This window comes from Bos javanicus, chromosome 6 (assembly GCF_032452875.1).
Source record: "Bos javanicus breed banteng chromosome 6, ARS-OSU_banteng_1.0, whole genome shotgun sequence".
In the NCBI taxonomy this organism is placed as follows: Eukaryota; Metazoa; Chordata; class Mammalia; order Artiodactyla; family Bovidae; genus Bos; species Bos javanicus.
Window position 1 is genome coordinate 93967144 of NC_083873.1, and position 27877 is coordinate 93995020.

General features: G+C 41.6%; 1 long non-coding RNA gene across 1 annotated transcript in view; it reads left to right on the forward strand.

The window, feature by feature from the left end:
• The window catches only part of LOC133249758 (uncharacterized), a 475012-nt gene that overhangs the window by 246855 nt on the left and 200280 nt on the right, over positions 1-27877 (forward strand). The gene's annotated exons all lie outside the window — the stretch shown is intronic.

Consider the following 27877-nt stretch of genomic DNA (forward strand, 5'->3'; position numbering starts at 1 on the left):
AAAATCAAAGAGAAAAGACTAACTGGAAGAAAAACAAGAACTAGAAGTAACTCTCACCGGTTACTTTATTCTTGGCATCTCACACACTTGGTGTCAGAAGGGACCTTCGAGGTTTTCTCGGCTAAGGTCAGTCTTTTGAAATAGAGATAGAGAAATCTAATGTACATAGGATTTTACCAAAATCGAGCATACACTGAGCCGTAAAGAAAGCCCTAACACATTCAAAGCACCAAAACCACGGAGTATTTTCTCTGACCATGATAGACTTAAACTAGAAATTAACAAGAAAACGGAAAATCCCCAGATGTCTGGAATTGAAACAAACGCTTCTAAATGTTTAGTGGATTGATGAAGAAATTGCAATGGAAATGAGAAAATCTAGTGAAATGAATGATAAAAGGTGGAATATATCAAAATTTGGGGTGTAGCTTATATAATGCTTAGAGCAAATGTTATATCTTCGTCACAGACTTCAAATTATAATGCGAATGTTTAGTCATAATGGCAACTGGGGAGAACGTCAGTTTTGCATCCATGTTTGTAGAATCCTTAGCCTGTGTTTTGCTACATGTATGGTAACAGTCACTCATGATGCCAATGATTTGTGTATCGTTATTGTACAAGTAGTATAAGTTGATGTTTGAAAGGCTGTATGGTTTACTTATAACTTCTAGGCTTTGAAGCCTTTATAAACTACCCGAATTTAAATTCAACCATTTACTAGCTATGTGTCCTTGTACAAGTATTTAACCTTTTTGTGTCTCAGTTTTCTTACTAGTAAAATAGGGATAATAACAGAACTTTGTGTTGTGAGGGTTAAGTCAGTGAATCCATAAAACATTCTTAGAAAACTGCCAAACATATTGTTAGCCCCCAAAAGCTTTATCTATTATTAGGGTTCAAGGGAAGATATATTATAAGTAAAACTAGAAAAATTTAAATAAATCCTAAATGGACTTAAACATTGTGTAAAAGGAAATGTGGGGAATCTTCTTTAAGCCATGAAGCTAAAACTAATATTTAAAAACTTACTCTGTGGCCAGTACCTTAGCTCTGCTGAAGTTTTCTGTGTATTGTTGCTATTCAGTTGCTAAGTTGCATCTGACTGTTTGCAACTGCATGAACTGCAGCCCACAAGGCTTCTCTGCTGCTGCTGCTAAGTCGCTTCAGTCGTGTCCCACTCTGTGCAACCCCATAGACAGCAGCCCACCAGGCTCCTCCGTCCCTGGGATTCTCTAGGCAAGATCACTGGAGTGGGTTGCCATTTCCTTCTCCAATGCATGAAACTGAAAAGTGAAAGTGAAGTTGCTCAGTCGTGTCCGACCCTCAGCGACCCCATGGACTGTAGCCCACCAGGCTCCTCCATCCATGGGGTTTTCCAGGCAACAGTACTGGAGTGGGGTGCCATCGCCTTCTCTATCCTTCACCATATCATGGAATTTGCTCAAACTTATGTCCATTGAATCAGTAATGCCATCCAACCATCTCTCCTCTCGCCCCCCTTCTGGGAGGCTCTTCTGAATGTATTCATGCTGGTGCCACCTGAGATTACCATGTGGCCACAGCTGACCCAAAGGTGGATCAGTGGCCCATGAGATGTAACACAAATGTCCATGCAAGTGTCATGGTAATTAGCTTTCTTCAATCAGTTTCTTTCTTGGGAATTTGGCCTGGAGATGTGGGAAGAGCGCTTCCAGCCCAGTATTTGAAACAGAAGTAGGAAGATGCCCAGAGATCATCAGAGGCAGAGGACTGTATCATGGTAATAGTGGGACCACTGGAATGAAACACTGAGAATGGAAGCTATGTTGATTGTCATGAGACCTGCTGCAAAATGACTTCTGGACTGACTTCAATAATTTATAACTCATGTCGGTTCTAATTAAATATTTATGTGTTTTGATTTTTAAATTAAGCCTTCTTTAACACTAAATACTTAACCACCCACTTTTGAAATGAATGGACAAATATAAAAAGATAGATATACAACAATCTATGTCTGAATCCTAGAGAGAAAAAGAAGTCTGTGAATTAAAAAAAAAAAAAAGGGAAAGCGTTCTTTCACTTGGGTCTGTAAGGCAGTGGAAACAGGAGCAGCGCTGCATTGGGACCACCTCTAACAGTGACAACAGGGAGGGGAGAGGGCACAGTTCCCCTCACGTAGCAGTGGATTTTTAGTACTTTGAGGACTCTGGCTCTTTAGTTATGATGCTTGATAGAAGGCTTCAGTGGCATGCCGGATGGAGGAATAATGCCTGGTGGGGCCATCCGTAGCTGCATCTAGCAGAAATCTCAGTGCCCTTGAAGGGACAGGATGGGAAGTCGTATCACATGGGCATTTGAAGTTTGGGGAAACTCAGATTGTGCCTTATTTTATAGGATGACTTTCCGTGATCTGGAATGGGGAGACATGGGGGCTCCATGAAGCATTGTGGATGAGTGAGATGTTTTTCCTTTCCTTTCCTTCCCTTCTTCCTTCTTGTATATTCTTACAAATCTATACAGTGTATTAAAAAGCAGCGACATTACTTTTTTGTAAGTGAATGGGTTCACTTAAAAATGAAACGGAATTCACTTAACAGAAAATAATTTTATTATCAGGTAGCATATAAATTTTTTATTCTATTGGAACCTGTGAATATGACCTTATTTGAAAGAATGGCCTTTGCCATTTTTTCTTCTTTTTTGCCACACTCTTATATGGTATCCAGTACTCTTCCCTGGAAAATCCCATAGACGGAGGAGCCTAGTAGGCTGCAGTCCATGGGGTGGTGAAGAGTCGGACATGACTGAGCGACTTCACTTTCACTTTTCACTTTCATGCATTGGAGAAGGAAATGGCAACCCAATCCAGTGTTCTTGCTTGGAGAATCCAGGGACGGTGGAGCCTGGTTGGCTGCCATCTATGGGGTTGTACAGAGTCCGACATGATTGAAGCGACTTAGCAGCAGCAGCATATGGTATCTTAGTTCTTTGACCAGGGATCAAACCCATGTCCCCTGCACTAGCAGTGTGGAGTCTTAACCAGTGGACCTTCAAGGAAATTCCTATATCCATGTTCTTAAGGGTTCTGCTCTTAATCTTTTTTTTCTTGTCCCTTTACATACTATAGTTAGACTGTAACTGTCTTGATTTAATTTCCACATATATGCTATTAATACCACATATATGCTATTACAATGCCAGGTCCCAATTTTCATCCTAAGTTATATACTGAAATATCCAGTTTCTTATTACATATTTCCACTTGGATATGTCTCATGACACACACTGCTCCCAGGTCAGGAAAATCCCCTGGAGAAGGGCATGGCAACCAACTCCAGTATTCTTGCCTGGAGAATTCCATGGACAGAAGAGCCCAGGGGGCTACAGTCGATGGGGTTGCACAGAGTCAAGACATGACTGAGCAACTAACACTTTCACTTTTCAACACTTTCATGATTATTCATTAGGGATGTCTGTTCTGGGCTGGGAAGCAACATTCTAACCCTGCTCATCTTCAGTCATGCCTTAGAGTTTTCCTTTATCACACTCGGTGACCATATACTGTTGGATTATGTCTCTGTTTAGTGTCTCAGATCCACCCTTTTTCTGCATTCCTGTTGTCACTGCTGTGAAGTGAAGTTAAAGTCCCTCAATTGTGTCTGACTCTTTGTGACCCCATGGACTACACAGTCCATAAAATTCTCCAGGCCAGAATCCTGGAGTGGGTAGCCTTTCCCTTCTCCAAGGGATCTTCCTGACCGAGGAATCAAACCAGGGTCTCCTGCATTGCAGGTGGATTCTTTACCAACTCAGCTATCAGGGAAGCTCTGTGGGTTAGCCCTGGGATTTCTTTGGAAGGAATGATGCTAAAGCTGAAACTCCAGTACTTTGGCCACCTCATGTGAAGAGTTGACTCATTGGAAAAGACTCTGATGCTGGGAGGGATGGGGGCAAGAGAAGGGGACGACAGAGGATGAGATGGCTGGATGGCATCACTGACTCGATGGACGTGAGTCTGAGTGAACTCTGGGAGTTGGTGATGGACAGGGAGGCCTGGCGTGCTGCGATTCATGGGGTCGCAAAGAGTCGGACATGACTGAGCGACTGATCTGATCTGATCTGATTATTTTTTTGGCTGTGCTGGGTCTTCGTTGCAGCGTGCGGGCACTTCTCCAGTTGCAGCACACAGGCTTCTCTTGTGAACCACGTCCTCTAGAGCACGTGGGCTCAGTAGTTGTGCTGCACAGGCTCTCTAGTGGTGGCACGTGTGCTTCTTTAGTTGTGGCGGGTGGGCCGGGTTGTCCCTGCAGCATGTGGGATCTTAGTTCCCCGAGCAGGAATCAAACCCACATCCCCTGCTTTAGAAGACAGATTCTTAACTACTGGATCACCAGGGAAGTCCTGTCACTGCTGTATTTTAAATCTGTATCATGTATCACTGGCTACCTCTGGTCCCCACCATCAGCCCGCAGTTTAGTCTCCACCTCCATGGCCTTTAAAAGCTACATCTTATTTATTGCTATAAACAGACAGACAGACAGACCTATAATCTCTAGCTATGCCCTACAGGATATACTTCAAGCCTCTTAAAATAATATATCTCGAGACCTGGACTGTGCTTTAGGACTGACACGAGCCTTGTCTCTCCCGGCAACTTGACCCACCAGACACAGGACATCCCGAACTTCATAGTTTCCTAAAGGCATTACTTTGTTTCCAATCTCCTTGCCTTGGCACTTGCTGCTCCCTCTGGCTGGAATGCCCTTCACCAATTTCTCCCCTTTCTTTGCCAGAATACCTCCTAGTAATTTTTCAAGCCTCTGCTGTAGCATCCCCTTCTCTGGAAATCTTTTCATTTACCCTGTTCCATGTATAAGTTCAACAGTGCTTTGTCTCTGTGTCTCCATGACATGTATGCAGAATAGAGAATTTACCACACAACTGTGGAATTACCTTCTTTCTTGTAGGTATTTAGTGTCCTTTGAGGAATCTTTATTCTTTCTGTAGTTCCAGTGCCTTAGGTATTCAGCATCTTTTTTTTTCAGTAAACTTTTTTTTTGGAGATTGTTGAAGACTCCCATGCAGTTGTAAGAAATAATAGTATTATTTCTTCAGTGATAACACTGGTTTATAATATCAAAGTCGTCCAGGTATGGAATGTTTTCATCACCACAGGGGTCTCTCCTCTTGTCTTTTAATGCCACACCTACTTCGCTCTTATTCTCACCCTCTCCTTAACCTCTGGCAACCAGGAATCTGTTCTCCAGTTCTGCAATTGTGTCATTTTAAGTATATTATGTAAATGGAACCATACATTGTGTAACCTTTTAGAGTTGCCTTTTTCAACTCTGGATAATTCCCTGGCGATTCATTCAGATTGTTTTACCCAGCAATAATTTGTTTCTTTTTACGGTTGAATAGTACTCCATAGTATGGATGTACCACAGTTTGTTTAACCAGCTACCAGCTGAAGGACATCTGAGTTTTTTCCAGTTTGGGGCTATTACAAATATAGCTGTAGGAACAATAGTATACAGATTTTCAGGTAAACATATTTTTTTTGTTTACTGGGCGTAAATGCTCCCCAATGCAGTGTTTGACATGGTCATATGGCAATTGCATGCTTATATGGAACCTGGAGGAGCCTGGTAGGCTGCAGTCCATGAGGTCGCTAAGAGTCGGACACTACTGAGTGACTTCACTTTCACTTTTCACTTTCATGCATTGGAGAAGGAAATGGCAACCCACTCCAGTGTTCTTGCCTGGAGAATCCCAGGAACAGAGGAGCCTGGTAGGAGGCCGTCTGTGGGGTTGCCCAGAGTCGGACACGACTGAAGCGACTTAGCAGCAGCAGCAGCACCATGGAACCCCAATCTGTTTTACAAAAATTTTTAATGGATAAAGGAATGACCTAATAGCATTGTTCAAAATCTTTAGAGTGAAGATTAGGATCAAATAAATCTGTTTTTAACTAATTGCACAATCAATCATATTAGCCACAAGAATGATATTCTAAATACACTGAAACATACTGTGGAGCAGAAATCAATAAAGCTTAAATGTGATAAGCTTCTCCATTACTCTCAGAGTCAGGGTTTTTATCCTAAACTGTTTATAGCAATAGTGAGGTTAAATTTCTCACCAATGACGTGCACACACTGCACTATAATGTTTAATCTCTAAATGGCTGTTCTTTGAAAATTACATTTAAAAGCCTCCACAAATGATCAACACAGTTTGTTAATCACTAATGTACATTAAATGTGTAAACACAAAGCCCTTTAAATTTTTTCTATTTTTATTGTGTTCCACTGGACACCATAAGGTGCTACATCCTTGATAGCATTCTCATTTCATACCAAGTCTGTCTTTTCATTTGAAATTCATACCCTGCACTTAGAATAATGTTTTTCAGGTGTCATGGAAGGTGCTTGTGATCTAGACCCAGATGGACATGAGGCTGAATATGAACAATGTCACTTACTGACAAGTTTCAGAGTCTCTCCTGGCTTTTATTTTCCTCATCTGTTAGGTGAGGATAATTCTAAGCAATCTATGTGATTCGACAGGGCTTTCAAGAGAAACATGAAATAACATGTACAAAGTGTACTATGTAAAAAGCATCAATACTGTTCAGTTCCTTTTTCCTATGGCATTTAAAAAAATTTGGATTTATCTTAAAAAAATTTTTTTGTTGAAGTATAGTTGATTTATAATATTGTGATAATTTCTGCTATACAGCAAGTGCTTCACACACATACATTCTTTTTCATATCTTTTCCATAATGGTTTTTACAGGATATTGAATATAGTTCCCTGTACTATAGAGTAGGACCTTTTTTATCTATTCTATATATAATAGTTTGCATCTGCTAATCCCAGACTCTTTTATGGCACTTTTAATTTCCTGAGGAGTAAATTCCTAAGGTTTATTTATACACTTTGTTCATATTGTCCAGGAGATATGAGAGTAAGTTTAAAAAAATCAAATCCAAGGAAATATTGAAGGGTAGCTGGTATAATCTGCTAAAGGGCCTTCTTAATATTAAAGGTAGATATTAGTATGAAGAAAAACAATTATGTACCATTGAAAAAGTTGACTTCTTGGGACACAAACTCTATTTTCATATTTCTTGACTTCTTTTTCTTGTTATTGAATATATATCCACTATAATTCAGTTCAACTAAGTGAAGGAGTTGTGTTTCTTAATTTGGACTAATATATTTTTATTTTGAATAATTACATGCTATCAGAAACAAGATCAACACTGACAGAGCCAAAATTTTAAACAAACACCCACTTGGCAAATGGCCAGGAGCACAGATCAAGAACTGCTTGGAGTGATCACCATGTATAACAAGCAGGAATAGTAGCTTTCCGATCATTTTGTATCTGATTTGAATTGATACATTTGATAGTGGTAGCCATTCCATCTGACTACTTGCTCTGCAGAATTTAGGAAAATAAGTATAATTGATGAAAAATGCAAGTTGACCTCATTTTGTATTTTTCAATGGCAGCTTTGCATTACTCTGAGGGGCCTCTGTATGTCATAAAGAAGAATGAGAAGAGACATTGACCAGGAACAGAAAGGAGCTACTCTACGATAAAAAGTGATTGGCTGTTTCAACTCTATTGAGGCTAATAAAGAAATAGATTTAAATAGTGGCATTAAACCAAAAATATCAAGGTTTGACTCGGTCCTCTGGCAACTAGTTAGCACATGGGTGAGATAGGACTGCATCACTTGCTTCCATGAGCCCAACACAAATGTCTAAGTGATTTTAGTCTTCTTCAGGAAGACCCCTGGAGAAGGCAATGGCACCCTACTCCAGTACTCTTGCCTGGAGGATCCCATGGATGGAGGAGCCTGGTAGGCTCCAGTCCATGGGGTCGCTAAGAGTCAGACATGACTGAGTGACTTCACGACTGAGTGACTTCACTTTCACTTTTCACTTTCATGCATTGGAGAAGGCAATGGCAACCCACTCCAGTGTTCTTGCCTGGAGAATCCCAGGGACGGGGAGCCTGATGGGCTGCCGTCTATGGGGTCGCACAGAGTCGGACACGACTGAAGTGACTTAGCAGTAGCAGGAAGACCCCATTAAAATATATGTTCAAATCACCTTGGTGATAGGATCCATTAGCCCTTGACCTGGAGTAGTTTACCAGGTCAGCTAGTATCTACCTAGATTGGAGCCCTGTGAAAATGAAGCACAGGAAGTTTAGTTTTGTTGAAAGTGAGGAAGATTACGGGAAGTTGGCATCAAGTGCTTATAAGGAAAAACAAATGAGGAGCTAAAAAAAAGAGGTGGGAGACAGGGAAAAGGAAGCAGGAGCCCCCTGGGGTCTTGCAGGATCAGCAGACTGGGAACTTTTCAAGAGCAGGAAATATGTCTAGTTCCCATTGTACACCATGATGAATACCACAGACTGAATACCAGAGTGCCTGGAACGTAGCATGTGCAAAGTTGCATTAGTCGTGTCCAACTTGTTCCCATGGACTGTAGCCTGCCGGGCTCCTCTGTCCATGGGATTTTCCAGGCCAGAATACTGGAGTGGGCTGTCATTTCCTCTCCAGGGGATCTTCCCATCCCAAGGATCAAACCCAAATCTTTTAAATCTCTTGTATTAGCAAGTGGGTACTTTACCTAGTGGTAACTGAGAAGCTTGGAACACAGTAGGTGCACAGCAAATGTTTATTGAATAGATATTCTAAAATTGTGCTTAGTCGCTAAATTGTGTCTGAATCATTGTGACCCCATGGACATAACCCGCCAGGTCCTCTATCCATGGGATTTCCCAGGCAAGAATACTGGCGTGGGTTGCCATTTACTTCTCTCGGGGATCTTCCCATTCAGGGACTGAACCCACATCTCCTGCATCTCCTGCATTGGCAGGCTGATTCTTTATTGCTGAGCCACCTGGGAAGCCTGTTCTAAAATTGGGAGGTGTGTCTATTCTGAAAAGAGAACTGGAGCTTCTTAAATTTATGTACCTAACCAAAGTTTGCTTGAGCCTGGCCCTGCTGGAGATTGTCGAGCCACAGTGTGGATGGATGAGGTTATGGAATTCTTTCTGTAATATCTTTAGAAACAAGATTCTTGTCTGTCTGGAAGGGTTTCTATGAAAAAAATAAGAATGATCAGAATAATTTGATGAACCTCTGACTCTTCATCTTTGAGCTTTTTAAATTTTCGTTTTTTAATTTCAAGAAGTGCAAAAATGCGTTTATGACTAACATGACCATCTTGCAAATGACAGCCATCATTTGTTGAGAGTCCATTGTATGCCAGGCAGCACGCTGAGTATGAAACCTGAACATTGCGGAACTGGCAGATTTTTGAGAATTCCTGTGGATTCTGCCATGTAGTGACACAGTACTCCTGCAGGTGTCAGTCTTTCCCTGCAGAATGTTACCCATTGAGCCCTTGACTTGAGCCTTGTTCTGAGATAGGGCCTGAGAAAACAGTGGTTTTTAAAGTTTGTACTCTAAGGTTAAAAAAAAAAAAGATTTATTTATTACCTATATCTGAGCTGATTTCCTACATATGAATCAGCCTGACAGTAAGGTAAAATTAAAAGTTAAGAAAGTTAGTTGCGACCCTGTGGACTGTAACCCACCAGGTTCCTCATGTCCGTGGAATTTTCTAGGCCAGAATACTAGAGTGGATTGCCATTTCCTCCTCCAGGGAATCTTCCTGACCCAGGGATTGAACCCAGGTCTCCTGCATTGCAGGCAGATTCTTTACCATTTGAGCTACCAGGGAAGCCCTTAGAAAGTTAAATTAACGGCATTAAAAAAAAAAAAAAAGAAACCTTGATGATTAAGTTCACATACTTTTTGAATAGCTTTGCAGTTTGACCTTACCTTTAGCTTAAAAGAAGATAATTTGTTGTATTATTTTCTTTAGGAAAACCGAAACAAAGACTTTTTTTTTGAAAGGCAAGCTCCAGCTCAGATGAATGAAAAGCTTCTGGCCTCTGCTTATGCCTCATTTTGAAGTGTCCTCTCCACCTCCTTTATGACTTTTCCCCCTTTTCTCGGAAGGGCTAGTGTGACTGAGCTTGGGAAAATGACTGGTCAAATCAGATTGGTTCCTGGGTAGAGGCACAGTTCATCAGCCTTACTCACCTCTACCTGGGCCTCAGCTTGACCTTCCAGCGTGTGCTGCGGCAGATGCTTAGCATGCGTGCATGCTCGGTCACTCAGTTGTGTCCAACTCTTTGCGACCCCGTGGACTGTAGCCCACCAGGCTCCTCTGTCTATGGGATTTCCCAGGCAAGAATACCAGAGTTGGTTGCCATGCCTTCCTCTAGGGGATCTTCCCAACCCAGGGATCAAACTCACGTCTCCTGCATTGGCAGGAGGATTCTTTACCAGTCGTGCTTAGATTTATGTGTGTGTGCTAAGTTGCTTCAGTCATATCCGACTCTGCAACTCTATGGACCCACCAGGCTCCTTGGTCCATGGGTTTCTCCAGGCAAGAATACTGGGAGTGGGTTTCCATGCCCTGCTTCAGGGGATCTCCTCAGCCCAGGGGTTGAACCCTTGTCTCTGGCATCTACCTGCATTGGCAAGGAGGTTCTTTACCTCTAGTGCCACCTGGGAAGCCCCATGCTCAGGGTATAGCCCTTCAGAGACATTGCCAGGACAGGATGGAAGAGTAAAGCAGAGTTAGCAGCATGCCCAGAAATAGCAATTTTAAAATGACTATCCCATGGTATTTACAAAAACACTCTTCTAGGCTTCCATCACTTTCTTGTTGCTTCTGGGCAAATGCGCAAAATATTTTTACCCCTGCAGCTCTGGTGAGGCAGTGTGTCATACACAGAGACAGCATCTGATTTTCTTGTACACTTTTGAAACATTTAGAGTTTCATATCTCAGAGCTGTGGAAATTTTACCTCTTCCATCAGACCAGCTCTGATGGCAGTACTTCTTAGAGTGTGGTCTGTTGATCATGTGCATCGGACTCTAGGGGATCTTAGTTAAGGGGAAAAAAGAAAAAGCAAAGTCTTTGACTTACCTCTCTCCAGAACTATAGAACCAGATTCTCTGGAGGATGTAAGAAATTATATTGATTTTTTTTCTGCACTGAAGTTTGAGAAATACTCAAAAGCAGTGCAGGGCTTCCAGATGGCTCTAGTGGTAAAGAACCCATCTGTCAATGCAGGAGATGCAAGAGATGCAGGTTCAATTCCTGGGTCAGGAAGATCCTCTAGAGAAGGGAATGGGTCTCCACTCCAGTATTCTTGCCTGGAAAATTCCATGGGCAATGGAGCCCGGTGAGCTACAGCCTGTGGGGCCGAAAAGAGTCAGACACGACTGAGTGATTGAGCACACACACTCAGAAGCAGTGCTCCCAGGACCCCTCAGTTCCTGAGCCCAGATTACAAGTCTGATTTGGTCCTAGGCATCCACTGCTATCCCTGTTCATGTGGGTATCTTCAGAGCTTTCCCCCATTCCTTGTTCTCAGTTGAAATTTATCCCCAGAGGCTTTATTCACTAAAGATGTTCTGAGACTCTCCCAGAAGACAGTGGTTGAATAAAGCCCCCACTGCTAGTGTCAGTTCAGTTCAGTTCAGTTCAATAGCTCAGTCGTGTCCAACTCTTTGCGACCCCATGAATTGCAGCACGCCAGCCCTCCCTGTCCATCACCAACTCCCGGAGTTCACTCAGACTCACGTCCATTAAGTCAGTGATGCCATCCAGCCATCTCATCCTCTGTCGTCCCCTTGTCCTCCTGCCCCCAATCCCTCCCAGCATCAGAGTCTTTTTCCAATGAGTCAACTGTTTGCTCGAGGTGGCCAAAGTACTGGAGTTTCAGCTTTAGCATCATTCCTTCCAAAGAAATCCCAGGGCTGATCTCCTTCAGAATGGACTTGTCAGATCTCCTTGCAGTCCAAGGGACTCTCAAGAGTCTTCTCCAACACCACAGTTCAAAAGCATCAATTCTTCGGCGCTCAGCCTTCTTCACAGTCCAACTCTCACATCCATACATGACCACAGGAAAAACCATAGCCTTGACTAGATGAACCTTTGTTGGCGAAGTAATGTCTCTGCTTTTGAATATGCTGTCTAGGTTGGTCATAACTTTCCTTCCAAGGAGTAAGCGTCTTTTAATTTCATGGCTACAATCACCATCTGCAGTGATTTTGGAGCCCCAAAAAATAAAGTCTGACACTGTTTCCCCTGTTTCCCCATTTATTTCCCATGAACTGATGGTGTCAGGGGAAACCTAAATTCCAGCATGCTTGTGCTAGGCGAAGCCTGGCACAGTCGGGACCTTTTCTTAACCTTTTTCCTTTTCTGCCCTGTTTGTCAGGTGGTATTCTTGGCTACCCTTCTTCTCTTCTGTTCTTTACCGAGTAAGAAATGATCTCTTAAGATCTGATCCTGTGTCCTTCCTCAGGGACAAATTCAAGTCTACCAGGAGAGTGGTTGATTGCTCACAGAGTCCAGCACTTGTTGCCTTACCCTCTAATTTGATTCCTGTCAGCTTCTTGGAAGTAACTTTTATCTTTTTTGTATTCCTGGCCTCGAGCCTAGTGACTCGGGCATTGTAGGTGCTTCCTATATGCTGACTCACAAAACGATGTTTCAAAAATCCCACTCTCACTTCTATCTCTGTAAATCAGTGTAAACCAAATATTAATAATAAATACCTCCTTGAGGATAAGGCCCAGGGATGCTTCATCTTTAACGTGAAGAAATGAATCTATGAATGGAAATGCATGTCTTTCATGTCTGTTTCCATGTATCAATTTGAGATACTATGATAGGGAACACTAAGGGGAGGGGCTGTGTCTCACTCGTGTCCAGTTCTTGACATGATACCTAGCATATAAAAGCACTTGCTAAATGTTTGCTGAAATAAAATTCAAGAAGCTCCCTAGGAATCCCTTTCCATGAACTCATGTGGTACAGAAAAGTTACCCTCACTTTTACATATGCACCTGGAATGTTCTCCCAGGCAGAGTTAAAGGACTTTCCTGGGTGCTGCACAGGGTAGAAATGGATTCAAGACTAGAACCCAGGGTTTCTCAGGTCTTTGGAGGAGCCATTCTGCAACAGAACAGAGAGCTGCAGTGCTCTCCTGAGTCACTGGCTGGGGAGCCTCCCAGTGAGGATTTGAAGATAGTTCTCACTTTCCAGAGATGACCATTCAGTGCATACATGTCATCTTTCACAGCTCAGATGGTAAAAAATCCACCTGCAGTGCAGGTGACCAGGGTTTGATCCCTGAGTTGGGAAGATCCCCTGGAAAAGCGAATGGCAACCCACTCCAGTATTTTTGCCTAGAGACTTCCCTGGACAGAGGAGCCTGGTGGGCTTGGACCACAGGGTCTCAAAGAGTTGGACACGACTGAGTGACTAAAGCTTTTACTTTGTTTTATCTTCTACCAAGCGGTTTTGCTTGCCCATACTCTAGCGAAAAATCTATGAGGTCTTGTAAAGATGAAAGTTCATTATATGATATCTTTAATACATGCATTACTCTATCACAGGTGGAAGAAAAGCCCATCTTTTCGAGTAGGTTGTAATGTAGCATATAAGTGGGTAGAGGGCAGTGCTGGAATACAATATATATTAAAGAGGCTGAATTACAAAAGAAGTGACTCAGGCAAATGTAAGGGGTTCTTTGGAGTCAATTGATTTAATTTTCTTGCTCTAACAGCATTCACTACTAGCACCAGCACCAGTATTAATGACCATCTATTTCATGGCTGCTGAGTGACAGCATTGATTTTTGAACCCAAAGCTTTCCTGGTGGCTCAGATGGTAAAGAAACCACTTGCCAATACAGGAGGTGCAGTTTCAACCCCTGGGTTGGGAAGATCCCCTAGAGAAGGGAACGACAACCTATTCTAGTATTCCTAGTATTCTTGCCTGCAGAATCCCACGGACAGAGGATCCTGGAGAGGTACCCTCCATGGAGCCACAAAGAGTTGGACATGACTGAGTGACTAAGCACGCCCTACTGATTTCTAGTTCAGTATGTCTTTTATTACACCATAATATGATTTCTTTGAATAGGTTTTGTTTGTTTGTTGAAAATAATTACATATTTTTCCAGATTACAAGCACAGTAAAATTATCCTTATAAAATTCAAACTTAGAAACATGGATATTTAAGAAGGTAGAAGTTTCCATTTTCCCAACTTCCTTCCATGTACAAATAATGATAACAGTTCAGTATTTATTCTTATACGGGCTTCCCAGGTAACTCAGTGGTAAAGAATCTGCCTACCAAGCAGGAGATGTGGGTTCAGTCCCTAGGTTGGGAAGATCGCTGGAAAAGGGAATGACAGCCCACTCCTGTATTCTTGCCTGGGAAATCCCATGGACAGAGGAGCCTGGTGGGCTACAGTCCATGGGGTCTGGAAGAGTCAGACATAACTTAGCAACTAAATAATAACAACAATATATTCTTATATGTTTTCTTATGTATAAACATATTATATATATTTAATAGAAATAGAAACATATTATGGATACTTTTTTCCATTGAAAGGTTTGTGCAGACTAGACCAAGACTTGCTCAATGCATACTGGACTAATATGTTTATGCACAACTTTTTTGTGGTTACTTTTAAATGCTGGTCCTGCATCCTCTAACAATTGTTTTTCTCCTGTTCTTTTCTAGATTAGCATTATTGTGGTTTTAGCCCTTTTAATTTGTAACACATGGTGCGATTCAAACCACTGAGTCTTAGCATCTGTCAATGATAAGATCATTCTTTTTAGTGATATAAGGATGGTTGCCAATAATGTGGCAGAATTTGGCTTTTCATTGTTGTGTTATTAATGACTACAAAAAAGAGCTCATGGGTAAAATTGTTTTTTGTTTTTTTTCTACTTAAGCTTCCAGTTAGTAACCTGAAATCTCTTTTAGATTTTTGCACAAAGTTAAAATTAAGGTGGCTTTGGATTTTCCAAAGCAAAACTATTTTTATCTGTCCCCCAAATTTTATTCCAAACCATTTATGTAGGACTGGCTGACACTACCCTCCCACACCTGGGCATCTTATAGGCTGCAGTCATCATGATGGAACAGGGCAGACTGGCATGAGCAATGGCTGGGACCAACGTGGATGGAGCCAGACTGGGGCCCCTGAGTGCTTAGAAGAGCTCAGGACTACCTTTGTGAAAGAGCAGGGCTAGCCCCTGCTGTTACTAACTCAAGGGCCTGGTTCTTTCCTCTGAACTCTCTTTTACTCAATTTAGAACTATTTATTTTTCGTTTCATTATCTTTAATTGATTTTTTATATAATTTATCTCTCTAGCTACATATAGATATACATTCTGTGAATATAGTAGTATGTATTATATACACACACATACTTTACTACTATAGTATTCAGTTGACTTCAGTTCAGTCGCTCAGCCACGTTCGATTCTTTGGGACGCCATGAACCACAGCACACCAGGCCTCCCTGTCCATCACCAGCTCCCAGAGTCCACCCAAACCCATGTCCATTGAGTTGGTGATGCCATCCAACCATCTCATCCTCTGTCGCCCCCTTCTCCTCCTGCCCTCAATCTTTCCCAGCATCAGGGTCTTTTCCAATGAGTCAGCTCTTTGCATCAGGTGGCCAAAGCATTGGAGTTTCAGCTTCAACATCAGTCTTTCCAATACTTGTTCATAATTTATAAATTAGGAAATATACATTTTTGGTACTGGGTATATGTGCTCAAAATTTTTTTCCTGATTGTTGTGTTCCGTGCATGCTCAAGTTGAGTCTGACTCTTTGTGACACCATGGACTGTGCCTGGCAGGCTACTCTGTCCATGGAATTTTCCAGGCAAGAATACTGGAGTGTGTTGCCATTCTCTTCTCCAGGGAATCTTCGTGACTCAGGGCTCGAACCTGCATCTCTTGCATTGCAGGCAGATTCTTTACCACTGAGCTACCAGGAAGCCCTTTCCTGATTGTGGTGTATGACAAAAAGTATTTGAGACCAGTGTACAATATTATGAATTCCTCATGGACTTGGCTCATTAGTTTCTTATTGATATCCCTAATTGCTTAGCACAGTGTCTGGCATATAATAGGTGGTTAATAAGTATTGTTGGCTGGCTGGCTTGCTGGATTGATGGATACATTAATAAATCATGTAAGTGTTTCTCTTTTTGAGTAGATGGTTATCTTAAGTTACCATTTAGTAAATACTTTGGGTACTAAGAACACATTGGGGGTGATCAAACAACTAGATGCTGGGAATTGATCTAGATGTTATGATTGGATGAATTAAAAACTGATTCAGCTTGCCACATTTTTCAACAATCTACCAGATTGATGGATTACCAAAAATAAATGGTGAACATGATCGAGAAATTTTATGTAACTCTGTTCCCCAGGATTTATTACTCCTAAATATTATTAGAATCCTGTCTAGGGTTTATCAAATGACATGATCTCTACAACCATCTATATTTAGATTTCTTTATATTTCTTTGCCCTTTGGGGAGAAAGTCATGTGGTTAGAACAATACCTGATCAGGGATGAAGAAGTAAGGGGAGAAGAAAAGTCCTTAAAAGGTTTGTGTGGGGACTTCGCTAGCAGTTCAGTGGTTAAGACTCAGTGTTTCTAGTGCAGGCGGCAGAGGTTTGATCCCTGGTCGGGGAACTAATCCCACATGTGGTGTGGTGTGGTGTGGCCAAAAATAAATAAATAATTTTTTTTAAAAAACGAAAGGTTTGAATTTAACAGCTAACAGTTTATGATAATACAAATAAATAATTTAATTTAAAAAGGTTTGTGTGGCTCATATTCAACTGAAATATTGACCCCCCCCACAACATTAGTCTTCTCACCCCCAACTCTTTAAGGTAATGGTGAGGGGACTCAGGGTCAATGCCAAGCAACAGTGTCCCCGGCTCAATCTTCATACCACCTCTCCTGTGCCCGATTCTTTCCTATGTTGCTGTCATCCTGATATTCACTTTTACAGCTATGTAAACAGAGCCTAGTATATAGTAGGAACTCAAAAACTTCTGTGTGTGAAGCATATCTTCTCTGTGTAGTTTGTGCTCATATACATACAGATGTACCGTGTCTTTGGTGGTGGAGGTGTTAGCCACGTGCCAGCCAGGGCAGAGCTGGGAGGGGACCAGGATCTCTGCATCCCTCAGCCACGTGGCTTGGTCAGGTGGTTCTGTTCAGCACTGCCTGTCTGCCTGGTGGCGGGGGAATGACAGTTGTCTTCTTCAGCCTTGTCTTCTTTGTGTCCAAAGATAGAGAAGAAGGATCTGACTCTTCTAGGTACCTTGAATTAGTGGAATCAAACAGTATTTGTCTGCACCTAATATATTCCCTGCCTAATATATTGCCTGATGTTGAAGAAGACTCTTGAGAGTCCCTTGGACTGCAAGGAGATCAAACCAGTCAATCCTAAAGGAAATCAGTCCTGAATAGTCATCGGGAGGACTGATGCTGAAGCTGAAACTCCAATACTTTGGCCCCCTGATGCGAAGAACTAACTCATTGGAAGAGACCCTGATGCTGGGAAAGATTAAAGGCAGGAGGAGAAGGGGACGACAGAGGATGAGATGGTTGGATGGCATCCCCACCTCGATGAGCATGAGTTTGAGCAAGCTCAGGGAGTTGGTGATGGACAGGGAAGCCTGGCGTGCTGCAGTCCATGGGGTCACAAAGAGTCAGACATGACTGAGCGACTGAACTGAACGAATGTATTCCCTGGTGTATTCAGATGTTAAAGAATCTGCCTGCAATGTGGGAGACCCAGGTTCAATCCCTGAGTCAGGAAGATCGCCTGGAGTTTGACGTGGCATCCCACTCCAACATTCTTCCCTGGAGAATCCCATGGACAGGGGGATCCTGGCGGGCTACAGGCCATGGGGTCACAAAGAGTGCTAGACTGAGCAACTCGCACTTTCAATGTATATTGGAAGGCATTTTTAAGGACTTCCCCGGTGGCTCAATTGGTAAAGTATCTGCCTGCAATGCAGGAGATCCACGTTTGATCCCTGGATATCCAAGTTCCATCCCTGGGTCAGGAAGATCCCCTGGAAGAGGAAATGGCAACCCACTCCAGTATGCTTGCCTGGAAAATTCCAGGAACAGAGGTTCCTGGTGGGCTAAAGTTCATAGGGTCCCAAAGAGTTGGACATGATTGAACAACTAACACTTTTCACCTTTTTTAAGGTTAACTTACTATATATATGCCCTACACACAGATTGTACCTTCTTTTTTTCCCCCATGTGCTACGTTCTCCCTAGTCATCCGCTTTATACATAGTAGTGTGTATATGTCAGAAAGTACGTTAGCAAGTGCCAGGGGCTGGGGGATGGGCGGTGGGGAGGGGGAATGGGGAGTTGGTGCATAATGGGTGGGGACAGAGTTTCAGTTTAGGAAAATGAAAAATTCGGGAGATGCATGTCGAGAGTTGTTCTATCATGTGAGTGTACTTAGTGCCACTGAACCACATGGTTAAATATGGTTAAAATAGTATGTGTTATATTATGTGACTTTTACCACAACAAACAATTTTAAAAACTAGACAAAAAGACAGGTTGGATACTGTAATAAATCCTGTGTTTTTTCCATTAGAGTTTTCACATCAAATTCAGCTTGGTGCATTGCTGACATTCTCAACAGTGCATGATTTTTTTAAATGATGTGAGTCGAATAGAAGGAAATATGAATTTCTGTAAATGTGGGCATATTTTTGAGTCCACCAATGAATTATTTGAACGTGTAGTTTTTGTTAATAGGACCATTTTCTGTGTCTTGCTCTTCTCTCTTTTTCTTTGGGCTTTGCTCAAAATCACATATTAGATGTGAATGCCCTCTGTTAATGCTGTTACCATGATATTCCCAATCAGTTTTACAGGAGAAGAAAAGCACATTGAAGCAGAAAAATTTCTGCTAGAAAGTGAGGGAAAGTTCTTCATACTTTCTTCTTTTTATTTTAACTCAATTTAGTTAATTTTTCAAAAAAGGTTTTAAGGGTCAATTATGTGTGTCAGTGGTTTTCCTTTATTAGTGGATGGTTTTAGCACATGTTCGGATATAGCTGTCTTTTATGCTGGAAGAAGATTCTAAATTTTCCTCAGAGCCATAGTAGAGACATAGTTTATTAGTCAAGATCTGGAATATACAGTTTTTAGCCTTTACTTTTTTCTTTATTGACTGTGATTGGTACAAACTGTAAGCCACAAACTCAGGCAGATGAAAGATAAATTTCATTTTTCTAAAGCTTGCTTGACTACTATTATAACCTGTAACTGAGTTGAACCCTCTATGAAGATAGGGTTTTTGCAGACATAATCGACTTAAGATGATGTCATACTGGATTAGTTGTTTTTCGGTTGCTAAGTTGTGTTCAACTCTTTGTGACCCCCGTAGACTGCAGTACCTACCACAGGCTCCTCTGTCCTTCACTATCCTGGAGTTTGCTCAAATTCATACCCACTGAGTTGGTGCTTCTATCTAACCATTTCATCCTCTGCCACCCCTTTCTCTTTTTGCCTTCAATCTTTCCCAGCATCAGGGTATTTTCTAATGAGTGGGTTCTTCCCATCAGGTGGCCAAAGTATTGGAGTTTCAGCTTCAGCATCAGTCCTTTTAATGAATATTCAGGACTGATTTCCTTTAGGATTGACTGATTTGATCTCCTTGCAGTCAAAAGACTAGGGAAGCTCTAATAAGCAGAGTAGAAGATGTGAACACAGAGAAGTAACGTGCATATGGGGGCAGGGGAAGAGGCTGGAGAGATGCATCTTCAAGTCAAAGAAGGACAGCCTTGCTGGCCACGATCAGATGCTGGAAGAGGCAAAAAAAAAAGATTCTTCCCTGGAGACTTCAGCCCTGCTGACATCTTAATTTCAGAACTTTAGCTTCCAGAACTGTGAGAAAATGTTTCTGTTGTTTTAAGTTACTCAGTTACTGAGGATTATTTTTCTAGCCTACTTCAATTCCTGTTCATTCTTACAGCTTTCTCTGAGATCTTTTGTCCATGTCCCACTTCTTTGTAACCCCTCTGACAGGCTCAATTAGTGACTCTCAGCTGGAGGTAATTTTCTCCCCAGGGGTCATTTAAAAATGTCTGGACACAGTTTTGGTTGTCACAACTGGGGAGTTGGAGGGTTGATACTATCATCTCGTGGGTAGAGGCCAGCATGCTGCTAAATGCATAGAGAACAGTCCCCAGTCCTTCCCAAATCCTCTTTCATGTAAGTAAATTATTTACATTAAAATATAAAATATGTAAATGCATAGCATTTATTGGATCTTCTGAATTTGTTAGATAGCCAAACCACTGAATTAGGAGGAAAAAAATATCTACTTTGGACCCCGACCTTTTTTAATTGACTAGAGGTGTTCAAATGACTTGCGTGTGTACTAAGTGGCTTCACTTGTGTCCAACCCTTTGCAACCCTGTGGACTGTAGCCTTTCAGGCTCCTCTGCCCATGGGATTCTCTGGGCAGGAATACTAGAGTGTGTTGTCATGCCCTCCTCCAGGGGATATTCCTGACCCAGGGATCAAACCTGCATCTCTTAAGTCTCCTGACTTAGTCAAGTGCATATTTTAGCTAATTCATGCCATTCTCAGAGGAATGTTGGGCTGAGACTGTATGAACATGGATTCCAGTCTAGTTTTTCTTAACTGCTAGTTAAGCAGGCAACTTCACACCTCTGGGCCTCAATTTCTCATGTGTTAGAGATTTAAACCTGGTTATCTCTGAAATTCTTTCCATTGAATTTTTCCCTGTGATTTAGAAATAGATTGTGAATAGAATTGATTTTTTATTGATTTTAAAGGTACAAATAAAAATCATCTTGTTTTCATGCTATTTTTATAAATATGGGGATTTCTAGTTGTTCAACAAAATTTATTCTCCTCTTCTTTCGCATGCCCAGAAATTAGAGTAAAAGGATAAGTTTCTATAATGAAGTGATCCACAAATAATACAGTGACTCTAAAAAAACAAGATCAGACCACATTTCCCATATTCCTTTGCGTTTGTATGTGATTAAGTTCTCACTAACAGAAGATAAAGAAGGGTGAGGTGTCTAAACTCTTACCCCAGTCCTGAAGTCAGTGGTGGGTGCGCCTCTTTCATGCCTTTCCTTTTCCTCCGACTGGAATCCCAGGTCATCCAGCTTCAACCATGCCAGGTAACAGTGATGCCCTGGAGGATGATGAGATAGCAGAATGAAAGGGGTCTGGAAACTCAAATGATGGAATGGAACAGAACTGTCCCATCAAAACGCATTGCTGTCCTCAGAGCTGTTTAATGGAAGACAAATGGCTATTAAACGCTGTTAATAAAAATGCTGTTAGGAGTTTTTATTGGGCTTCCCAGGTAGCTCAGTGGTAAAGAATCTGCCTGTCAGTGCAGGAGCTGCAGGAGACATGGGTTCGATCTCTGGGTTGGGGAGATCCCCTGGAGAGGGAAATGGCAACCTACTCTAGTATTCTTGCCTGGGAAATCCCATGGACAGAGCAGCCTGGTGGCCTAGAGTCCATGCACTTGCAAAGAGTTGGATATGACTGAGCAACTGAGTATGCAGGTGTTTTTATTATAGCAGCATAGCTTTTAGCCATAATAAATAGAGGAATTCTCCACATAATGACTAAAACAGCAAATTTCAAAAATGCTGTTATAGCCACTATGAAGTGCTAGCATTGACTCTTAATATTTCATCACCAAAATGTAAGTGAAACATTTTAGAGCAAAGAGAGAATATGGACACGATTAGGTCTATCTTATTCATAATCTCTTTATTTTTGTCACCTGGCTCTGTACCATTTTCTCTTGTGAGTACTGTACTAAATAATAATCCTCATAGTCTACTTTGAGTAGATGTTTTCTTGTGTTAAACATGACCTCTGTGGTCAGAGAATTATCATTTTCTCTATCTGCAGTTGCACAAGTTTTAGGCTTAGTGTATTGTCTTTCCTACCATACAGTTCTTCTTATAGCTCTCTCATTTTCTGGCCTTAATGCATGACTGATGTAGGGCATGTGGCTATCGCCCATGTGTCTAGCACAATTGTCTATGTTAGCCGTTTGGAAAGAATGCCAGGGAAAGTTTTCTTCTGTATGATGTAGGAAGATAGAAGCAGAGGTAAAGGGGACTGGTGGTCTAGATCACCTTGGCTTTTATTGGGAAGGCAGCGACTTCTTGCCAGTATTCTATAAAAATCACTGCCATCTCACAAATGTTCTCTCTGGCTATTTTCATTGTGACTCCTCTGTAAATTATAGTATTAGTAATTATTAAGTATTAGTTCAAGTGTTATCCTAATTCTAACTCTGATTTCATGTTTAACTATGCATATTAATAGAAACTATTTTGTTGGGATAGATATTCATTGAATTATAAGATCATGTATAAGAGAAAGACTATAAATTGAATATTTAATTTTATATATGTTCAAATGGGCTATCCAGGTGGCGCAGTGGTAAAGAATCTGCCTGCTAATGCAGGAGATGTGGGTTCCATCCCTGGGTGAAGAAGATCCCCTGGAGTCGGAAATAGCAACCCACTCCAGTATTTTCCAGCAACCCACTGGAAAATTCTGTAGACAGCAAAGCCTCGTGGGCTACAGTTCATGGGGTCGCATAGAGTTGGATGCGACTGAGCATGCATGTGTGCATATGTTCAAATATGGAAAAATAGATTAGTCTTTCTCCCATTGATTTTTTTTTCTGTCTTAAAGGCAAAGTTGATTAGCTTAACTGTGGCCTGAATGAAAATGGCAGTGATCATCTTATCAATCTTTCTTCCTAGCTCTCTTTAAATGGACTTATGTACTTGGCATAGGATGGCTTACAATATGAATGCTATTTGAAATGAACATCCTTCTGAGGTTTGTAAGGTGATTTGGGTTAGAATGTTAGTTCAGTGACTTTTAAAAAAAATGAACTTTCAGATATAACTTCCCCTAACATCACTTCTTGGCAAATAGGAGGGGAAACAATGGAAACATTGACAGACTTTATTTTCTTGGGCTCCAAAATCACTGCAGATGGTGACTACAGCCCTGAAATTAAAAGACACTTGCTTCTTGGAAGAAAAGCTATGACTAACCTTGACAGCATGTTAAAAAGCAGAGACATTACCGACAAAGGTCCATCTAGTCAAAGCTATAGTTTTTCCAGTAGTCATGTATGGATGTGAGAGTTAGACCATAAAGAAAGCTGAGTGCCAAAGAACTGATGCTTTTGAACTGTGGTGTTGGAGAAGACTCTTGAGAGTCCCTTGGATAGCAAGGAGATCAAACTGGTCAATCCTAAAGGAAATCAGTCCTGAATATTCATTGGGAGGACTGATGCTGGAGCTGAAGCTCCAATGCTTTGGCCACCTGATGTGAAGAACTGACTCATTGGAAAAGGCTCTGATGCTGAGAAAGACTAAAGGCAGGAGGAGAAGGGGACGACAGAGGATGAAATGGTTGGATGGCATCACCGACTCAGTGGGCATGAGTTTGAGGGAGCTCTGGGAGTTGGGATGGACAGGGAAGCCTGGTGTACTGCAGTCCATGGGGTTGCAAAAGTCAGACAGGACTGAGTAACTGAACTGAATTGAATAATTTTAAATTGATTCTTTGGAAAGGAAACTTTGTGCACGTTTTGACTTGCTGTTAGTTCATGCGGGCCTACACAATGATTTTTGTTTTTCAGGTGACACAGTGAGACTAATCCATACTTGCTTGCTGTGACTTCATTTGGATTTAACTGGGAGACCCACCTTTCTTCTTCTGTTCTGAGTAGGCAGCTGTGGATAGTTTCACAGGAAGCAAATCCCCAATAGGGAACTTTCTGGAGTTGTTGCCTCTGCGCTGTGTGCTTTCTGTGTTTTGATACACTGAGCAAGGAATGTTGATGAGACATGAGGCAGAACAGCTTGTTCCTCCACAGCTATTTTGACTTTGCAATGCTGGCAGTAGTAAAAAGAAAAAAAAAAAGTTGAGTGTGTTAGCTAAGCAAACACATGGGGCTTGGAAGAAGGCTAGGGAACAGCTAGGCTATTCTTGGTATCGAGAACCCTATTGCTTAGGAACTTTGAATTCCAGTTCATGAATACATCATACTTGGAGTTCTGCATTTCTCTAGATGCCCTTTATCTCTGGGGGTGTTAATAAGAACAAATGGTGTGGCTAATGAAGCAAAATTCAAGTTGTGTTCAATAGTCAAATTTCAGTACCAGGAAGATGATGATGCGATACCTCAAAGGATTCAGAATGTGATTATGGAAACCAAATTTGTTAAATACCCATGCAACTGTCGGTATTAATAAATACAGATTATCCTGAAGAAATAGGAAATATCAAAGATAGGGATTGGTTTGATTAGGGGCACTGCTAGGGATTTTAGAAGGACAATGTGGGTTATAAGCTTGGTTTTGTGAGTTATCGTCTCTGTTTATCATAGAAGCTACAGTGTGCCAGCTTTGAGCTAGGGCTTTAAGAGGCATGGCAGGCTTCCTTCTGCCTCTCTTAAGCACCCGCAATCTGTCATGAGAAGAACAGGTCATAGGTAGCAACAGCCCTTTTGCTGGGTCCAAGAATCAGAGATGCAAGGAACCAGCCTGAACGTTGGCCAAGCTGAGCTTCCAGTTCCCAGTTCCAATTCAGTTGCTCAGTCGTGTCTGACTCTTTGCAACCCCATGAATTACAGCACGCCAGGCCTCCCTGTCCATCACCAACTTCTGGAGTTTACTCAAACTCATGTCCATCGAGTCGGTGATGCCATCCAGCCATCTCATCCTCTGTCGTCCCCTTCTCCTCCTGCCCCCAATCCCTCCCAGAATCAGGGTCTTTTCCAATGAGTCAACTCTTCACATGAGGTGGCCAAAGTATTGGAGTTTCAGCTTCAGCATCAGTGTTTCCAATGAACACTCAGGACTGATCTCCTTTAGAATGGACTGGTTGGATCTCTTTGCAGTCCAAGGGACTCTCAAGAGTCTTCTCCAACACCATGGTTCAAAAGCATCAATTCTTCAGCATTCAGCTTTCTTTACAGTCCAGCTCTCACATCCATACATAACCACTGGAAATTGAACTTAATTCACTCCCAGCCTGCAGACTTGTGGAAGAAATAATTTTTTTGTTTTGTTTTAAACTTTAGTGATTATTTGTTATGCAGCATTATTGCAGTAAAGCCTAACTAATGCACTTTTATTAGAGGTATCTGATTTTATCCTGTTGGTATGTGAGAACCAGAGATTATCTGACATAGATATGTACAGTCTCAGATAGAAACTGCTGTCACAGTCTGTGGTTGCTGCAGTACAATCAGGTTTTCTGGCTACAACTCCGAGTTTCTGACTCCTCACGTCACTTTAGACTTGAATGGAATCCCACTGTCCTGGGTGTGGCGCTTCCCATCTTAAGTGGCCACCTAAAGAGCTGGGTGACACAGTCCAGAAGTGTGATGTGCTAATTCCCATGGAACAAACTTAAGCCATGGGAAACTGAAGATGGGAAGGAGAAAGTAAACATCCCTGCCCTCTTCTTCTGCTTTCCCATGAACAATTCCAACCACACAGCCACGTAGCTCATCTGAGGGAGCCCTGTATGGCTTTCACTGGCTTGGTTTTAATTTTTTACATCCCAAAGAAAGCACCAGCACTTAATCTTGATCCAGTATCTGTCTTCTAGAGACCCAAGCTAAGGTGTAGACCTTAATCACCCAGGCAAGATTAAAATGATAAAAATGGTGATGACAATGATCTCAGCCATTACATATTGATGACCACTTACTGTGTATTAAGCAATATGATGACTGCTTTGAATTCATTTCACTTAATACTCATGACAGCTCATAAACTGGGTAACATTGTTACTTCATTTTATAGAGGAGGAAATCAAAGCCTCAAGAAGTTTGGTTATTTGGCCAAGATCACATAGCAAGTAAGTGGAGCCAGCATCAAGTCCAGATATTTCGAATGTCATATGAGTTAACCACTAAGTAGCACAAATAAACTGCAGGGTAGGTAATAGGTGACAAATTGCATCGTCTGTGCTCCAGAGCACCCAACACAGTATTGTATACAGTGTACATTTACTATGTATTGGGTTGGCCAAAAGTTCGTTTGGGTTTTTCTATAAGATATTATGGAAAATCCCATTTTTTTTTCCTGAAAAATTTGATCAAACTTTTTGGCCAACCCAGTAATTTATTGATTTTATAAGGGGTTGGCCAAAAAGTTTGATAAGATTTTTCAGGAAAAAAAAAAACAAAAAAACAAATCCAAATGGGATTTTCCATAACATTTTACAGAAAAACCCAAATGAAGTTTTCAGCCAACCCAATACATAGTGAATGTACACTGTATGCAATACAGTGCATTGATTTTATAAATAGTTTAAAATTTCACTTATTAACAATATGGTAAACCTAAAATTACTCTACTAGTATTCATGGATTGTCAGTTTTAAAAATTAAACCGAGTCATTGTTAGTAATAAAACATGTTCTGAATCAGAAATCTTTTAGAATTTTATAGGGCTTTAAAAAAAATGAGATGCAATTGCTTTACAATGTTGTGTTAGTTTCTGCTGTACAACGAATTGCATCAGCTATATGTGTACATAGATCCCCTCCTTCTGGGACCTTCCTCCCCCACCCCATCCCACCCTTCTAGGTCACCCCAGAGCAACTGAACTGAGCTGCCTGTGGGAACCCACAGGTTCCCACTGTTGTTTAGTCCCTCAGTCATGTCTGACTCTTTGCAACCCCATGGCCTGTAGCCTGCCAGGCTCCTCTGTCCATGAGATTTCCCGGCAAGAATACTGGAGTGGAATTCTCGAAGAATATTGAAGTGGGTTGCCATTCTCTTCTTCAAGGAATCTTCCCAGCCCAGGGATTGAACCTGTGTCTTCTGCATTGTATGCAGATTCTTTACTGTCTGAGCCACCAGGGAAGCCCAGGGAAGGTTCCCACCAGCTATCTCTTATACACATGGCAGTGCATGTACATCAATACCAATCTCCCAGTTCATGGCAGCCCTCTCCCCTAACCATGTCTGTTGGCCTCTTCTCCACATTGCATCTCTATTCCTGCCCTGCAAATAGATTAGTTTGTACCGTTTTTCTAGATTTCACATATGTGTATTAATTGCTGGTATGTTGTTTGAAAGTAGTAGTTTTTGAATCTGAAGAATTTGGAATAAAAGGATATTATTACAGAAGAAGTACTCTTTTTTTTTTAAGTTCTCTTTGTTGCTTAATGGAGAAAGCTCATTGTAGCGGAAAAATAGTGAGCTAAAAATAAGTGAACCTGAATTCTGCACTTGAGTTTTTCACTAACAATTTTACTTATGATCTGGGGAAAATCAGTTTGGGCTTGAGCTTCAGACACATCATATGTAAAATGCAAAATTGGTTGAAGGATATATCTACCCCTATTAACATTTTCCTGAAGTTTCTGGGGAACCCGTATCCAGGTGGCATTTGAAGACAGAGTTGTAGGCACCCTTTTCATGACATGTTCTGCCCTCTCCCTCTTCCAAGATTTTCTTTTTTCTGTTTCTCATTATTGCACTTGTTCTTTAGGATTCAGTTCAGATACCTTTCTGTGCATGTGTATGTGTGTGTGTGTGTGAGAAAGAGAAACTTCCCTGGCTTTCTCAGACAGTTTCCTACTTTTTACTCCTACTTCACATGCCTATACTATAATTTTTACTCTGTCATATGTGATCATTTGTATCTTTGTCTCAGTTCAGTTCAGTTCATTTCAGTCGCTCAGTCGTGTCCGACTCTGCGACCCCATGAATAGCAGCACGCCAGGCCTCCTTGTCCATCACCAACTCCTGGAGTTCACCCAAACTCATGTTCATCGAGTCAATGGTGCCATCCAGCCTTTTCATTCTCTGTTGTCCCCTTCTCCTCCTGCCCTCAATCCC